The sequence below is a fragment of the Artibeus jamaicensis genome, unplaced genomic scaffold (genome assembly GCF_021234435.1).
Source record: "Artibeus jamaicensis isolate MK-2021 breed Jamaican fruit bat unplaced genomic scaffold, CSHL_Jam_final contig_497, whole genome shotgun sequence".
Taxonomy (NCBI): domain Eukaryota; kingdom Metazoa; phylum Chordata; class Mammalia; order Chiroptera; family Phyllostomidae; genus Artibeus; species Artibeus jamaicensis.
The window spans coordinates 10,000,001-10,019,389 of NW_026521863.1; the positions used below are offsets into that span (position 1 = coordinate 10,000,001).

The window sequence follows — 19,389 nt, forward strand, 5'->3', positions numbered from 1 at the left end:
AGCTAACATCTGCGTGTTTAGAGACCCCACTTGCAAAAACGTGGACGGTTTTCCTGACTAGCCCCTTTGGATTGTTGTCAAGCTCAGTGAGACAATAGATAAAAGGTGCTTTGGAAACTGTAAACACTGTGGCGTGGTGAGCTACCTCAGTATCCATGGAAGAAAATTGAATGAGAAGGCACAGTCCTGAAAACTGGCAGCAAATTCCAGATTTGGGGAGAGGGGGATGATAATGGTCTTATATATTATATGCTGCACAAAACTAGTAATTTTATAGTGAGGTGACTATACTTACTGTATTAGTTTTTCCCTTTCTAGTCAAAGAAAACATTATAACATGTCGTAAAGGTACCTGACAAATTTAGAACAATAAACCTTACAATTTAGAAAGATAAAATTCCTGAGTGTTAAGACAGTTACTAGTTTAAGCATCAATGACTTCATTGTATATATGTATATATACATACACATACATACAGTACATACTCGTATGATGGCTATAAAATGCAAGGTCTGTACGGGCCCGTCTCACCCAGCCTGCATCAGTGGAAACAAAATGAACTGGCTGGAAGGGAAGGGGATCTGGCAGATATGTCTGTTAGCATATTGATCTGCTGAGTTAATTCTGCTGGTTCAGCTGGCGAGGCGCATGTCTCTTCTGTTCTCATTTGTCATTGTGCAGCTTACAGATACTTCAGGCCCAAGCAAGAGCTTCCCCGGGCGGGGGAGACCTGGCTTCAGTCGAGGGTGTTGAGTAACCCTGCTTGCCTGCTGGAACTCCCAAACCAGTGGCCATGTTCCTTATAAATGCAGGATTGGCATTATTGCCTAGATAATTAAGACATACAAGGGAATTTATTTGAGGGGAAATAAGCTTTTATTAACTTAAATAGAACCACAGTTGCTATTTTCAAAGTTCAAATTCATAAGAACATTTTTCTAGAATCCCCTTATCTTTGCCTGGATAATGTAGGTAACAAATGCTTTTCTCCTCTTGGGGGTTTTATTGTCACATCAGATCCATGTGTAACTAACAAAAAGCACATGGCTTTTTTTCTTTTTACCCTCATAGGTATACAACCATGTGGTGGTTACCAGAGGGAAGGGGAGGGGGAGGAGGTAGGAGAGGATAAAGCAGGTGATGGAAGGAAACTTGACCTGGGTTGTGAGCACACACTACAATATACAGATGATGTATTGTAGAATGGTATGCCTAAAACCCATGTAATTTTATTAAGCAAGGTCACCCCAATAAATTCAATTTAAAAGATAAAAATACATTAAATGTAAAAATTATTTTAAAAATTTAAAAACTTTTTAAAAGCACGTAGCTTTGAATGATGACAACTTGGCTTTACTCTCTTGCTTATTTAGTTCACAACCATAATTGTTGGCTGTTTTTCTGCTTTTAATTTTTATTTCTAGTGCTAGAAAATTAAAGCGTACACACAGATTGCTACATAATTTAGCTGCCATTGTAGCCATTCAATATTTCACCGTTGCCAATATTTGTGCTGGACCGAACACAGTGTTTCAGGCGGGATTCTGAATTATGGATGAGCAGACACACTGCGGTGCAGAGTTTCATTTGATCATAAGAATAATGAGTGTTTCCGTAACTTTTATCAATTTAAAGTACCCTAAAAGGCAAATACAGGGCAATAGCATAATACAGAGGCATTAAAATTTTAAACGCACACAATTAATATATGCATTTTCTGCTCTTAAAGGCTAAGGGCATCCGTTTTAACAGACGACTTGTGGAATTATTTTAGTCTATAGTCACATCTAAAAAACTAAATGTCTAAACTCTTCAGATTATACATTTATTAAAGTTAGTGACAAGAGTTTAAGGCTCTTTGTAGTTTGCCATTCTGTGAAGATTCTAATTTTTAGAGTGCCTTGAGAGATTACGCTTTCTTATTAAGCCACAAAACACTGACAAAAATCCATTTATTGTATTCAGGCTGAAACTTTCCCACTCGTTTAATCTCCTTCTGCAATGAATGTTGTACAATTGTATCTCACATTTAAATAGGACACAATTTTCAGCACAAAACAGTGATCAATTCTTTATATTTTAGAACATTGTCATGAAATAAATGTTTGTTGAATACATGCGTCAGTCACAGTCCCTAAATTAACGAATCGAAGATGAAATTAGTCGAGACATGTAACAGCGAAGGACGAAACTGGTTACATTAGATCCTACTTTGTTTGCCCTCTTTGATGAGTTTTCTATCTGAATTTTTATAATCAGAATTAGTTTCTGGCCATAAAATTACTTTGAAGGACACACTTCCATCCCAAATAGGTGACGACGTTAACCTTTCCAAGGGCCATGGTGTTTTTGCAGTTGTAATGCTTCGAATCCTGAAGGTCTATTACATGTTCCTGTTGCTTTTCAGTGTGTTCAATAGTTACGTTTGCCTAATGCCCTGTCCTCCCGGGCCCTTCTGCTTGATGTCATTTTATCCATCGCAGGTTGTGGAGAAGGCACCTGAGGCCTTTAGGATCTTCGATGGTCTGCAAAAATACTGGCTCTCAAACAGAGATCCAAAGTTGCAAAAAATTACAAATACTAATATTACGTCAACTAGTTGAATGCAAATCAAGTCAGTTGAGAAATTACATATGTGTGAACATATTTCATAGGAGGTTGGGTGGACTTTGTTAAACTTCACGTAGTGTGTGGCAGGCCTTGAAAAGTAAGAGGGTCAAAGTCTTATAAATAAAATGTGAAACATCCCTACACATTGCCTCCAAATTGCTTACTTTTAACATGCACTATAATTTTGTTTCTCCAATGGTGAAAGCCTTCCTTGACTTATGACCTCTTTATTAAAGTCCCAGCTTCTTAGCGTGGCTTCCCTATTCTAACTTCATCTTCATTGTCTAGCATTTGTCTCCTTTCGCTCCCCTGTTGAACCCTAGCTCTTGGCCACATGACACTATTTGCAATGCCCTAAAGATGCCCTGAATCTTCTGTCCCCACTGGCAGTACTTTCAGGAATGAGCTCGACTGACTGCTTCCAAAACTCTACTTATCGAAGGCCTATCTCCAAAGCCTCATCAATGAAAGCTTTCTTTTGGCCATATTCAGAAATTATGTCTTCTCTGTCTAAATTCCTTCAGCACTTTGTAGCCCTGTTAGGCAGTTTAATATTGCTTTGTATGATGTTACATCTCCATTTCTAATCTACCCACTCCCAGTGTAGAGTGGCATAAATTGGGTCAAATTCACATCAGTGCCCTACACATTGACTAACACAGTACACTTCATAATGTGGAGACTTCATAAGTCTTTGTTGCGTGAATATAGTATATGTAATATCATATAAATATTCATGGTGGAAATAGGGAGACCAAGAGAGAGGTAATTTAGGTAAGAAAGATAAAAATGATTTGAACTAGATTTTAAATAGTGCCAAGGGATAGCAGTGGTGAAAATCCAGATACATTTTCAAAGTAAAGCCAAAATCATTTACTGATGGATTGGATGTGTGTATGTGAGACAGGAATGAAAGTTGGTTCCTGTATTTTTCATTTTGAAATGAGAAAAGACAAAAGACTGTTGGAAATAAGATTAAGGAAGAAAATCAAGAGGTTTTTTTTGTTTACTTTTTGGTTTTGTTTCTTTTTGCCACATTACATTGTAGATGCCAGGTGGACACCCAAACATCCAAGAAGGTAGTTGAGTCTCTCTGCCTGTGGAGATCGAGGGAGAGGGCACAACCAGAGGAAATTTGGGACTCATATGCACACAAATAGTATTTAAAGTTGTGGGACTGTTTGGCATCACCCAGGGAAGAAGGGCAGATAGAAGAAAGAAGAGGTTTGAGAAATGGAGCCTCCAACACTAGAGTGAAAGAGCCAGGGGGTCTTGTGTGTGCGGCTGAGAAGCCGAGGTCTATGTGGGGAAAAGAAAGAAGGGAAATCGGGAATCCAAGGGAAGAAAGAGTTCAAGGAGGGGGTGATACATTGTGTTAATGCTAATGTTCTTCATATGTTCATGTTTCTAAAGCTTTACAGTATGTAAAATATGTGTATACATAAACATGTATATACATGTATATCGGCCTCGAGTAGATACAAGTACATGTGCATATGGTTCAAAATCATTTCTAGAAGAATAAAGTGATAGTCCTGTGCGTTGCCACTAGAGAGTTGCAAGTTTCTTAGAAGTCAAGAGAAGTTCTTGGATAAGAGAAGTACCTTGAGAATTTATTAAATATGACTCTGTACTTTCTGTAGAGCCCAATCAAAAATGTATCCTAAGGATAAAAGATCTCTCACTCAGGCCTACTCAATTCCCCATTCTTGTGGAGTTGAGGCCCCTTGCTGTGACCTGACGGATGATTCTCGTGAGAACGGCACTCTCATTGATGTCATCTTGGACACTTGCGTGTCACCATCGAATCTCAGTGCCTCCCTTTCTGGTTCACCTCTTTCTCTTCTAAATCTTCACTGCACCTCTTGACATTATTTTTCAAGATTCTTTTCACAAAGCAAAACTAATGGAACTTCTCTTGTGTTTTGGAGAAAATGTTTATGGAGTTAGTGTCATCTATTTTCATTGCTTTGGTCTTTATTTAATTAGCTCCTCTAGGACACATTTGCTAGAAAAAACAGTGGGAAGTATAACAATATAGTTGTGCAGGATATCGGAAACATTGTGAGGACTCTGGGATTTTCTCTCCATAGGGCTAAGATTGGAACCTTCTCCAAAGTACTGTAACTGGCAAATGACATTTGTGTTTAGGAAAATCTTTAACTGAGCTGGTAGCTATTTAATGCTGCCCATGTTGGTTCAGACCTGGGGCCTTGGGTTAGCCTCTGTAAGAGGGATGAAGACCACACAGTTGCCCATGCACTTCAGAGTTCTATTAATGTGTAACTGAGATACCTGTAATGAGAACATAAATACTAGGTCTTAAGTTTTGTGTGGTAAATCCTTCATATATCTTAAGAATCAGTTCCTATTTCAGGTTATTTTTTCTTTTATTTCTTTCTAATTGGAGCTGATGAGAATATTAACACATCTTTCCTTGGGGCATTCATACCTAAATACATAATTCCTGATTTTTGTATGATGTTCTATAATTTAATTAGACACTTATTAATCATAGGTATTCAGTTAGTCACATATCCATTTAGATAGTTGAGAAGTTATCAGGAGAAAATATATGCAGCTTTGCCATTATGCTAAGGATAGGCAAATTATAATTTTCTGTTTGCTTCCACTCAAATAAACGAATGGAACTGCTGGGAGGAGTTGACTACTGCCTCACACAGGGTCAGGGTCAAATGATTTATATGACTTTGAATTCCTTGGATGTTGTGAAGTTTGCTTCAGTATTTTTTAGCTGGTTTCTATGGTAACTTACTTTTTTTAAAAAAAATTGTTCACAATGACCTCTTGGATTAGGAACAAACAATTCCTTCCTCTACTGATATTAATCTTTCATATTTAGTAAACACTTGTCTCCACCCACATTTGAAAAACATATTTATCCTGAATTATACAATTGTACTCCATTCTTTAGCTTCCTTTCTCCTCAAAATTGTACACATGACACTATTTTCTTTTGTCTCTGTCACATGACAGTTTGAATCCCTTTTATCTGCTTATTCCTTCTTATATGGTTGACTTGCATACTGACTTGGGAAGAATTTTGTGATTCCCAGGACTTACCTTGTAGGTTTGTTTTGGTTGTTAATGTGCTACTATTTTATGAGCCATAAGTTAGTGTTGCCAAGAAATCCACTAATTACATATTCATAGCTTATTTTTGGCTTCTTTACTTTTCTGACAGTTCTTACAGATTATCTCATTTTATCCAATAGTGGTTGATGTATTTATTGCTTTAATATTAAACAGAAAAATGGGAAAAATTTCCCCAGAAACCTGGGAGTTAAAACTAAACTGTACCCTCAATGCTGTAATAAGAAAGCTTTCCAAATACAACTCCCACTCTCTCCCTTTTCCTGTTAAGATGACTCATCCTTACCTTCAAGATAAACTCATTATGCAAAAGGGATTTTTATTATCTCACTCCTATTAATCTTCCTTTCTGACCACTCTTCCTAGATTATGGTATTCTGATCACCCTGAACTGCTTTTAGTTCCCCTTGATCTATCTTTGATCTCACTTCCTGTCCTTTCTGTTTTATTTACCTGGACTCTATCCAGGCTCCAAGACTGGACTCCAACATTGTCTTCTCTGTGAAGGCTCTCCCAGGACCACTAGCCAAAAAGAAAGAATCTCTCCTTTGAATTCTATTTCAACATGCTTCTATTAAAGCATTGATTACATCAGTCTATAATTGTTTCTTTTCCTATATGTACCATTAGAATATTAAGCTCTTAAGGGTAGAGGTCTTGTCTTATTCAGCTTTGTGTGCCCAGTACTGACTGAACAAAAACTGACATTTACTAGGTACTCAGTTCATTCAGTTGTATATTCTTACCATCAACACATATTTTTGGAGCATCTGTGTCCAAATTCTCTGACTGCAGATGCGAATATGATGGATTTGGAGTTGCCATTCTCCTGGGGCTGTAGTCAACTAGAGTGAAATGATAAGTAACAAGAAATTCATAAACTGGGAGACAGCGATGATGATGAGTAAATATATGTATAATGAAAAAATTAAATCTCCACAAAGACACATAGTTGTGTTTAATTGCATTGACCAGGGTAGCAGACCACTTAATGGTCTAAATTATTTCTTGTAATTTTGTACTCTGCTTCAGTTCAAAGCACCTTACTCTTATAAGGCCAGGTCTTTAGTTTTATATGGTTGTTTAAATTGGAAGGGGAATTATAGTTCATAATTTAATGGTCATAGTTTCCAGGTGAAACAATAGTTTCAGGTCTAACACAGTTTGCAGGTCTAACACAGTGAAGTGAAAAGCCAAGGTCATAGGTAGATATCTGAGGAACTAAAATCTCTCAGAGAATTGAGGAGTAACTCGACACTCATGCATTAGTGCATACTCCTTCAAGGTTATTCTTGTTTGTATTTGCTAATGATCTTTGAATAATTGTGGATAAAAAGCATATTTGGCTGCACAATTTTCAGGGCCAACCACAAAATAAAAATATGGGCCCCTTGTTTGATATTTATTAAGAGTAATTAACATTCAAGAGGGGATTAAGCTCAGATGCATTAAGCCACCTGAGTGCAGAGCCATGTGCAATACTCAAGTTATCCACTTGTAGCGCTGTTCTCAGTTGAAAAGACAGCGCTATGGCAGATGAGACTTTGCAGGAAGTGGGACCCTGAGGACTTTAGGGCCATCACAAAAGAGAAATTAAGAAGTGGAAAAGGATGAAGAGGAGAAGCTAAACATCTAAGAGAGCCCACAGCTATTTCAAAATTGTCCCTGGAGTCACTTTTGTATAAAAGGCAAGCAAGAGGAGGGATCTCTGTCATCCTCAACTCAACGCTTGCTTGCCCAGTGCACTGAGCTAGCCTGTGCGCACTGGAAGCTGTCAGTCAACTGCTCTATGAGTTCAGCAAACTGGGGCCTGGAAGACTTCCCATCACATTCCACCTTATTTTTCTTTCTTTTTTTTTTTTAAGATTGTATTTATTTATCTTTAGAGGGGAAGGGAAGGAGATAGAGAGAGAAATATCAATGTATGGTTGCCTCTTGTGTGTCCCCTGCTGTGAACTATGCCAGCCAGGGCCTCCACCTTATTTTTCAAAAAACAGCACAAAAAAAATTCACAGCCACTTAGTAAATTGAAGCCACCCATTCATTTCATCAAAAGAAGAAAGAACATATTTGAATATTAATTATTTAATTTCTAATTCTCTATCAAAAACATTTAGGTTATACTGAATAATCATGATGCCAAACTAGCAAATATTTTTCTTATTTGTGGATATATTTATGCTAATTATATCCCTCTAATGTCTCCGCCCCTACAATTAGTAACATTATAAGAAATAGGATGCATGGCATACAAAAAGATTGAGTGGAAATTTTTGTCTTTTTGACTTTTTTTATTCAGTGCAGTTTTGAAAAATTTCTAAAGAGTGCATTGCTTTTGTGTTTACAAGTCAAAAGGTGTGAGAACTTTTGGTTTTGAAAACATTGCCAGGTTTCTGGGTCTCATACAGTAAGAACCAGATATTCTGAGGTCATTTTGCACTCAAATGTTGATAGTTTTTAATTTACATAATTATATAACAGCAGGGAGATATCTACATATCATTGATAAATTTAATAAATTAATATAAAGCACGCTTAAATAAAACTGGGAACATGTATACTAATAGCACTCTTGAATGCTTTCTATTTGGCTTTAGAAAGTCAGTTTTCTATGAAATACATGTGTCTTACCTTGGGATAAAGTGGCTCCTTTCTAAAAATAATTATTCTCACCATTATAATAATAATGAAGGAATGTTATTTCTGATATATTTTAAAACTTGGTATATTTTCTTTTGATACTTTGTGCTTTCAAAACCAACACATTCACAACATTAAGTCTTGAAGATACTTGTGTAAATTTAATATAATGATAGCAATGGTCACATAAAACTTCACTAAATATCTATAAATATTTGGAAGCTGGCTAATTATATTAAAAAACCCAACCTTGACTATTCAACATTACCTCTAAAAGTATCTGCAACTTTTATATTTTAGATTTCTTAGGTAACATTCAGTGATTGAAATCTAAATGTCCTGAAAGACTTAAAGAATCCCATCATTTTTTAGGGAAAAAAAATCTTAAAAGATCAACTTGTATAACTGATTTTAAATATGAGTTAATTGAGATTAGGTGATTAAAAATTAAATGACTTGTACAAAATCATACATTTATTTAAGGGAAAATAAAACTAAAACCTAGGTTATCTGATTCTTTTCAGAATTGTAAAATTTTATGAAATTTTCTCCTCATGGTAAAATTATCTGGCTGATTAATAAGCATTCCCTTGTTAGCTCTGTTCTGAGTTGAAAAGCAAGGTTGATATTTAGTGTGTGCTTAATTTATATAAAATTTACCTCTAATTAGAGCACTAATTACAAATAATTGGAGCTGCTGAGGGCATCCCAATGTCTTTTTCAATTTAGCAAAATGTGGTAAAAGGTCACTGAATAGTTGTTGAATGAATGTCAGGTTTGTAAATTTACCTCTTTCACAGTGTGCCTTTGAAGAGAGATATAGAGATACAAAGGTGGGGGGTGGGGGTGGGGGGATCTTTAGCTCATTTCTTCCCATTCTAACTGCTTCAATAGTGTTGGTGCAATATTTTCTTTACAGGTATTGCTAACTTGCTGTAGTCACTTGAACTAGCAAATATTAACTAGTAGGCTATAGCTTAAACTATCATGCTGCTCTCAAGAATGCTTTTTCTTTTGAAAACGTTTCCATGCAAATGACTAGTTTCTTTGCATGTGCGCGATCTTTTGTTTGTGAAATGTGCCACTGGGCCACAATGCAGCTGATCTTCCATTTCTGCGACTGAAATAAACGGATCACCTCCGATGTTCCAGATAATTGTGTTAAACATAAAGGAGCTAACTCTGAAACTGACTGTCGTGTCCTGGCCCTTCAGGGACTTCAAAGCCAGTGTCTAAGGGGGAGCCGTGTCTGAAGAATTTTGCAATGAGTCACTCTGGACAGGGAGCAGAAGATGCTTTGGAAGTGGGTTGAGGATCCCCCCTGGGCTCCTCAGCTCCAGGAGCCTCCGTGCTGGTGCCCTGGCATGGGCACTGGTCTTTCCGAATCTGAATTCTCATTCCAGGTTTCAGGAACTAGGCCACACTCTGACAGAACTGCCAATGAGCTGGCTCCTCCTCTTGCCACACTCCAGATGGGCCCTTGAGTTGTAGACAACCAACCATGCCTCCTTCGCTCTAAGCACTGCCAAGCCACAGACTGCGAAAATGGAGGGTTGAGGATGCTCACTTCCCTCCCCGCTGTGCCTCCGTGGTGCATTTATGCACGGAGTTGTAGCGCTAACCTATCTTTCACTGTACTAGGGAAACCTGGCTCTTGTTGCATGTCTAAGACATCTAGGAATAGTAATGTTAATTGCTACTTTTCTGAATTTCATGTTTTAACTTTAGTTTGGGGAAGATGTGCACTAGTTGAATAGCATACTCTGCTAATGTTATTTAAGAGCAAGCGTTACTCTCATGAACATATATGACTAAGAATCATTTTAAAAACTTTTTAAATTAGTGAAAGTCCCAAGCCTTAGTCTCAACTATAAAATTTTCTTTAAACATCTGCATTTAGAAAAGTAATATTGTTCCTACATTCCAAAATGCAGAAAGAGCTTTTCTTCCCAGAAAGATATGTATAATGTCAACCTATAGTTGGTTTTAACTGGCTGTTATTGATACCTCAAAAATAGTTTTAAAAGCGCAATATTGAACCAACCTTAAATGCAATCCACTGGACAGAAGCACTGTAATCCTGATAGGATTGCTTCATAACCAGCTACATGTTAATATGAGCTTTTATATGTTTGATAAGAAAAAATGTTTCCTGTTATCCAAAATAGCTTCTAATGAGGGTCAGATCATTGAGGCAGAACATTGGACACTCCCTTTGAATTTCAAGGACAATCAGCGCTTTGAATTCCCAAGTAGCTTTTCCTTCTGGTTTAAGAGAGGAAACATGAATCTGTTTCTTTATTTCTTCATTGCTAGTTATCTGTTTAATAATTTAACATAGAAAATGTGATGGCTAGAAAATGTAGAGATTGTATCAATGCTTTTTTACCCACATGGGCTGAAAGAAATGAGCCCAAATGGAAAGTGAGTGAGCTTCCTGTACTTCAAGAAAAAATATTTTTCAAAACTATAGTGACTGTTTTTAAGCATTCTATCAGTGAGATTAAACAAAAGCATATAATATAGCTTTTAAAAACACCCCACATTTTAAATTTTTTATTTGATTTTATTTATTTATTTTGAGACAGAGGGGAAGAGAGGAAGAAAGAGAAGGAGAGAAACGTCAATGTGTGGTTGCCTCTCGTGTGCTCCCTACTGGGGACCTGGCCCACACACAAGTCAGGCATGTGCCCTGACTGGGAGTCAAACCAGTGACCCTTTGGCTCACAAGCTGGTGCTCAATCTACTGAGCCGCACCAGCCAGGGCTTCCCCCATATTTAAATAGCTTAATTTTCTCACATTTTTCAGATAATATGTTTCTGAAAATTCAAGCAAAATAGAAAAGTATACAAAGTGCTAATCTCTCCAACATCACTATATTAATAGATGAGATAGATAGATATTATTTTTTTATTAGTTTGGTGGGTATCCTTCCAAATGAGTATAAATTTCCTATTGCTCTGGAATATTTTCACGGAATTTCACCTTTTCTTCACATAACCTTAAACCAGCTGACCTGGAAAGAGGGCAGCTTTCCTGGCATCCACATCTCACTTGAAAGGGACCCTCAGAGGAGAGGAAGGGGCATTTACGTCAGGAGCAGCTGCCTCCTTTCCTTTGATCAGACCGATCCCCCCAAGGCCAAGGACTAAGCCACCAGTAGCACTTCATTTAAAATGGCACAAACGTGTTATAATAAAGCTGCATTCAGCTCTTGGATTGTAGAATAGAACATTGAGATCAAGGAGGCAAGCCAAAAAATATCACCAACTCCAGTGTAATATATAAGCAATTGAGTTTTATTTTCCTTTTGCTTAAATCACCCAGCCAACTGTCTCAGCTCTCATTTTTATGCTGCGAGTGGGAGTGAGAAGTTGTGAGAAGCCATGAAAATAATAAGGGCCAAGATACTAATGTCTTGCCTCTTGTGCCTGGCCATGGTTATTTCCCCTTCGCAGAAGTTACTGTTGTCTGACATATACAAATCCTCTTCCCTGGCCAGCCTGCCCCTGCTGCTGCATCTTTGTTCTGACTTGTCTCATATTTACTCCTAGTTTGTTCATTCCTTAGCTCATGGTTAGTGGCCACAAAAGGGGAGCCTCTCTGGTTGAGTGAGCTGTTACAGCAGGACTCAGTCTCTCTCTCCCTCCCTCCATTCACCCTATGATTTTCTTTATCTATCTATCTATCTATCTATCTATCTATCTATCTATCTATCTATCTATCTATCATCTATTTCTCTATCTCTCCCTCCCTCCCTCCCTTCAAATAGAAACTACTTAAAACTGGACAGGTATTAACACAAAATAAAACAGCTCTGGGTCTAGTTTCAGATCATGAGAAATCTTTATTTATACCTTACTTGTTTCAGAAAGGATTGAAAATAACAAAAATGCATACAACCAGATGCTGTCTGTTTATAAATGAGGAAGTGAGTAACTTAGGATGGTGGAAAGTACTAATTACCATTGCCTTCACTCTTCACTTAGTGCAGATATATCCAAGTTTTACACACACGGGTGGCTGAAGGAATTGGGATGGTGGAGTGGAGAGTGGAGAAGATCCACTAAGTTTCTTATCTCTAAGCTCTTGGGCACAGACTCTGGCATCTACTGAAGGAGCATAAGCATTCAACCCAAATTGGTGGGAGTCTAGGGGCAAGACAAGGAGCATCTGGTTAGAGAAACTGAACGCGACTGGTAAATAGAGGAGATTAATGTCCAAGGCACAGCCTGTGACTGATTGTGATGGGGCCAGTGTGAAATCAGTAAGGAACAGTACCTGCCTCACTCATCTTTGAGATATTTTCACACAGCCTAATGCTTAGATCTCATTATATGAGCCAGTGCTGTTTAAACTCCATTCTTACTAGAAGCATTGCTAAGTCTACTGACTCTCAAATCAAGTCAGGTCATGATGGGTAATCTTTTCTATGAGTGTCCAAAGAGCTCCTCTGCCCAAGGGCACTTTGGACTGAATTTCAGTCCCTGAATTTCATTTTCGCTTTTGTAGCCATTCAGCAAGGCTGTTTTCTGCGTGAACCTTTGTCCTTCTGGAACAGAAAGTATTTAGATCCTTATCCTGCTGGAGTTTTGTCATCTGGCTCACGCAGTTGTCTTCCACTTGCTTCATTTGTTCCTACCAGAGGTCCCAGGGGCATTGGTGGTTGAAAATCTACCTTAATCTTTTGCTCCCTCTTCTTTGTTTTGTCTGAAGTGCATTGATTAGCCATGATAAGGATGAATACCCAGTTTCTTCAGTTAACCCTGTGCCTAGCTAGTTCTACTATTGTTTCTCATTTTAACAAGTCTTGTCTCTAAATCCTGTCTCTAGATTACAACAGATGCTTGTCCTTGTCATATGTCTAGGCATTTAACTCCCTGTTGAACTTCTACCAACATTCCTGGTCTAGCATAAATCACTAAAATGTACCCTGTGCTCGGGGGAATGAACAAGTCTTCCTCACCTTAGACCACCTTGAACCACCTCAGACAAACAACATCATTGTCATTTCCAAGTTCTCTTTGGTGTCTTCTTAGATTTGGAAGGTGATCTTCCCAAAATATCTTATTACAGTGGCTTGCCACTGTAAGAGTATGCATGCATGGGAAGAATCATAGCTTAGTTTCCATCAGGCAGAGAAGAAAACTATTTGTTCATACCCTCACTGGGCATTTAGATCCTTACTGAAATACCATGTTTACCACATCTGTATTTGCATAAGAGCTTTTTAACTGTACAGTGCATGAATTCATATTCAGAATTTCTGAGAACTACACAGATTGCACATTTTTCTTTACGTAATAAAGAACTATCTAGAGGAAAACTTTCCTCCAGTGATTCCAACTCCATCCCATCTCCAGTTCTCTGAACAACAGGGAGAATTTAGATTGCCTGAAGGCAGGGCCAAGGAGAAAGAGGGAACTGATCAAAGGAGATGGAGAGAAATATCATTATTACTTAGAAGAAAAATACAGAGCAGGTGCTCAGGAGAAACACTTGTTTTTTTTGACTTAATATGCCTGCAAACATCTCTACTATAGGGAAGAAAAGTTACCATAGCTTCTATCGAGTCATGACTCATCCTAAAACTCTGCATCCAGTTCTCCGTATAAGATAAATGAGACACAAACGGCATTTCTGTATGTTGTTATTTTTTTATTAAAAAACTTTTTACCATAATTATCACCACGTACTAGCCATTTAATGAAAATTACTGCATAGATGGTACATTTTATACTCCTGCGTCTAAGAGAAAGGCGTACAAAGGTGAGATTTGTTTGGGCTGCCAAGTCCTTCTTCCCTGGGTAGTGACAGCTGCTTCTTGTTTCGCCATCTGTTGTCTTGTTTTGTCACCTCTTCTAAAGTTTTTTTGTCGTTGTTGTTGTTTTTCTTTTTCCTTTTTTTGGCTAAACCAAATCTTGTTGTTAAACTGTTCGTCTTTGTTACTAGATGTGACGTTTCAGGGCTTCTCCACTGCTACTACATTTAATATATTGGTCAGTCTTGGATCATCACTAAGCTTTGGCTGCCTTTGCTGCCACTAGAAGAAAGACATTTCAAATAAACTACTGATCTTTTCTTTGCTGCCATATTACTTTAGGGGTTGACCCAAATAGTACTCTTTATCATTCAGGCGGTTCTTGTGTCTCCACTTACCTTTCTTCACCTTCCTGCCTATGAAATATCATTCCATATATTTAATATTCATCTGTTCACTAGTAACACCTTATTAGAGTGCTCATGTGTGATCTTCTACACTACAAGACAAATATACAAATTTAATGCTTGCCATTGGCTTTTTAAGATAAGCACACAGTAAAAGACATGATGGTGCTAACAAAATCATATCCCTGAATACACTTTATTCAAGTGAAGCTGACCAATGGATTTTAATTTTTACCATAGACAAACAGTAGAAATTTAGTTATATTAATTATCAGTTATATAATCAATAGTTTGGAATGCTTTCCAAAGAAATTGACCAAGCCTCATGCAACTTTTTGCTGTTTATTTATTTATTTTTGTCTTCAAACAAAGAGAAAAACATTGGTGTATCTGGTCATGGTAGATAATGGCCAGAGCACTAATTCTAAGATGCACGATGCATGTCAATTTGATGTTTAAAAATAAATTTGCCTCCATCTGCTTAATGGGAAAACATCATGTTGCTGAACACTCAAGTGTCTGTTGGTTTGTTAAAATATCTGCAGCTTCCAAGAGTAGTGCATTTAAATAAAATCCATTATTTTATATTCAATTGAATAAAAACCTTCCATGATTTATTACTTTAGGAACCAAAGATTTTTTTTTTTCTCTTTAACCTGAAAGTCACCTATGTAGGATTGCTCAGTGTGTCAGGAGAGGGGCGTGGGAGGAATTCTGGAAAGTCCGTAGTGAGCAGCAGCCTAATGCCATCAGATAAGAAGATCCAAATAGAATTAAAAAAAAAATCTCCCTTTGTATTCCAAGCTCTTATTAGAACAACCCACAGGGCTGTTTTCCTTGGCAGGCTTGCAGAGCATTTATTAGCCAGTGAGTTCTCCAGTCTAAAATTGAAGACAATTTGAGAGACTCGTAAGAGCTTGAACTTAGTGCTTTACATAAATTTAGAATGATAATTCTTTCCAGTGAATCTTTGCTATTGAAATTCTTAAAGAAGAATTCAACTTTTCTGGACTGTGTTGCTTATGAATAAACCCCATATGAAGCTGAAAATCACATCCCTATGTTAGTGCTCATTTTCTTTTTGAATACTGTGAAAGACACAGAAGAGCCCTCTGATCTCTGCAGAAGAGAATGACATCACTTGAAATTACTAATTGTTCTGCTGTTCTCTGTGACACAGATGAACAGCAGCAAAACATCTGGGTTAATAGAGACCAGCTAGATGAAAAATAATGTTGTTAATTATGTCGTAAAATGCTCTCGTTGGTCAAAATACTATTTATCTAAAACACACCAAGTGATACTCAATCTACCAGATTCTCTTCCTGAGAAGAACAGATTTACCTAGACTCTAAGAAGCCTTTAATCATTGAAATAGCTAACAATAGTGATATAATTGCCACATTGTCTTTCCTCTTGTGTTCTACAAAGGGTAAGCTATCTTTAAATCATGCAAATTAAAAGTATTAATAGCATGCTGTGTTATTTTTAAAATCTTGAAGCTGAAACCATATATCTTTTAAGGAGATACTGCTACCAGATCAATGAGTTTGAAATGGACCAATGTTGTTGCCAGTGGGAGTAGGGTTCTTCCACAGAGTCATGAGTGAAGCATTTGGGGACCCACACAGAGATGGATGAGATGTTGTGGTAAAATTTATTGGGGCAAAAACAAAGGACTGCCCTGCCAGTGCCCGATGTCTCATCCAGGACCAGACAGATGGCCCAGATCTTTCTCACTATGGAATAGGTTCAGCTTCTGGGGCCAGAAGCCTGCACCCGTCCTCACCAAGCCCAGGAGGAGCAGGGCCCAGAGACGCAGAACTTCTCTGTGTCTCATTTCGCCATCTGCACATGTGGGTCAAGGCTGCACTTGGGCCCAGGCTTCAGCCCATGGTTGGGCTTGGCTGGCTGACAGGCTGCTATAGAGAAGGAATGTGCAAATGAATGAGCGAACAGTTGAATGTGTGCTGCTAAGACGGGCCTTTGTTAAACTTTGAATATGTTACCTTGGGCTTTCAAACTAACCAATCTCTTTCCTGATCCTTCCCTAGTTTGTACTGGGTCCTTCCTCCCCCCTAACCAATCTGGTCTTTTCCCCAGGTTTTCCAGGCTAGATTCTGTCCCATTATGTCACTGTTCAGCTCCAGCTGCACATGCCTCAAAGTTTTGCCTTGTCATTTGGTTTCTACTGCACAGGTGCTTACGTTCCCCTGAACCATATGGGTTTCTACTGTGCATGTGCCCAGCAAAGGAATTTCCCCTTTACTGTTTATTCCTCAGCCCCATAGTCAAGGCATATGCGCCAGTTCCCCAGAGATGGAAAGAAAGGCGATCCTGCTTCTTATACAGGTTGAGGGAGGGAGGGGTGTTAATCCCCTTTTGGGTGATTTGGCCATCCCCTGGAGTGTCTGAAGCAGTAGCTTTCAGACTTAAACCTGATTAAATGTAACTTCCTGACTCAGTCAGACCCAGCCAGTCTAGTTCTCTTCTCTTTTGTTAACTCCTAACAGCTGAGGCTTAAATGTAATTTTAGCAGTTAAATTATTTAAAATTATTTAAAAACAGTTTTAATATTTCAGTGTGTGTATTCAGCTCTCTAATCTGAGCTTCCAAACGCGAGCTTTTTCCTCCCTAAGCCCCAGGAACTGTCTCTTCTCTTCCATGTTTAGGTGGAGGAAATGGGCAGTCCATTTGTTATCACTTCATTAAGTCAGTGATGCCACTGCTCAATTAGAGAGCACTCACAGGTCAATTCCTAGTCTCAGAAAGAAAACGAGAAAAATATGCATATCAAAGAATCATCATCATATCATAAGTAAGTGATACTCAATACTGTGGTTACCAAAGGGACTATGAAAGACAAAGAGAGTTTTTCTAAAGGAGACAAACTTTCCATTTGATTCTAATGTATACACTGTATTCAAGCATGGATTTTTTTTTCCTTATGAATATATTCATGAGTTATAACAAAAGGAAAATTAGCTCAAGTTGGCTATTTTATCATTAGAAATCCATTCTATGCTTGGGTAATAGGCAGCATGGTCCCTGGAGTTTATGCTTCCTGATTCAGAGAACACAGGTATTGGGCTACTGAATTAAACCCAGTTCAACAGGTACGTCTTGCATTTGCTGAAGCACATACATTTCACAAGGTAGAAAGTCTAAGACAAAGAGGAAAATGCTCTTGGGAGTTTTAGTGACTGTAAGATGCATGTCTCTTTGATGTTTAAAGATAAATTTGCCTACATATGCCTCATAAAATAACATCATGTTGCTCAAAAATGTAATGTCTCTTGGTTTTCTAAAATATCTAGAGCACCCTAAAGCAGGGCATGAAAATGAAATCCACCATTTGACACTCAATTTAAGAAATATCATCCATGTCTTTAAAGATTTGAAAGTGTTAGGCCCTGGCTGGTGTAGCTCAGGTGATTGAGCACAGGCCTACAAACCAAAGCATCGAGTTTCGAATCCCAGCCAGGGCACATGCCTGGGTTGCAGCAGGGGACGCATAAGAGGCAACCATACACTGATATTTCTCTCCCTTCCTGCTTCTCTTCCCCTCTAAAGATAAATAAATAAAATCTTAAAAAAAAAGATTCAAAGGTGTTAAGAGTAGTTCTGTTAAACTTTATCAATTTGATATCCACGTTTTTCTTGGACATGTATACAGGGGTGGGCAAAAGGAGGTTTACGATTGTGAGTATGCAACACAGAGTTTATTCTTATATTATTATTTATTTATTAGTTAGTGTATTATCTATTATCATTCTTAACCTACTTCTTCTCAGCCCTGTATGGAAGGGCTCATGCTCCTGGCGCAGAGGTTAGGTAGTTTTTTTCTGCACTTTAGAGAGAACCGGTCTTTTATTAAATAAACCAGTGCTTCAGTGAGTTAGACTGTCTGTAAGGCCAAATTTACAGGCTGTCAAACTCAACAGGAAGTGAAGAAAATAAGGAGAAAGATCTCTTTTCAATTAATTTTTAAGGTTATCTAAGTAAAACTATGAAAACCATGCTTCCTGGACCCTCCCCTTTCACTCTGCTTATATATGGCACTAACCTTGAACACAGCCAGACAGTTGAGTAGAAGGTGTAGAGAAACAGTAATGGAAGGAGAATTAAGTTAAAACTGGAATCATAACATTTTAAAATGAGAAAACAGTTTAAAAATATTTGCTGTTGGAAAGTTGACGTTTAGGTATAGATTGACAATTAATTCTTCTCTAAAGAAGTTCCAACCAAGGAAGGCAGATCAGAGGCGAACCTTTTCTTCTTTTTAAAAATCATCCTCCACTCTGGTCACACCCTTGTGGGAGAGAAGCCCAAGGGACGTGAAGAAGCCTGTTTGACCAGCCTCAGTTCTCCACCTGTGATGGCCTTGATTAGAGCAGTCTGCTCAACCCCTCATCTCATTCCCATGTGCAAGTCCCCAATTATTACTCAAGATATATAGGATATTTGAAGCATAAAAGCATAGGATTTTAGAATGAGATGAGTCTACAGGGGTCATGAGCCCAACAGTGACATCTTACAGGTGAGGCAGCTGTGTGTGGCCCTGAAGTCTCACGCTTTGTAAAGCGTGAACTCGGCTTAGCTGCTACTATCACACCCAAGTTATAGAGTTTCCAGAGTTCCCACTAAGGGCAGATATAGAGCCAAGTACATTTTCCCTCAACAGCTCAGTTAACAGATTTCTGTTCCAGTGTTTCCAAATTCGGGAAAGAATATATAGTTTCTGGCAAGGCCATTTGGAATAGCTTGTAGCAGTGTTTTTAAGTATTATGATAAAAAGTGATTGGTGATTGCTCATTTATTCACTCCCTAACCATTTAATAAACTTTTACAACGC

At 38.0% G+C, this 19,389-nt stretch overlaps 1 protein-coding gene across 8 annotated transcripts in view; it reads left to right on the forward strand.

The window, feature by feature from the left end:
* Nucleotides 1-19,389, forward strand: part of SYNE1 (spectrin repeat containing nuclear envelope protein 1) — a 404,650-nt gene that overhangs the window by 10,756 nt on the left and 374,505 nt on the right. The window lies entirely within an intron of this gene.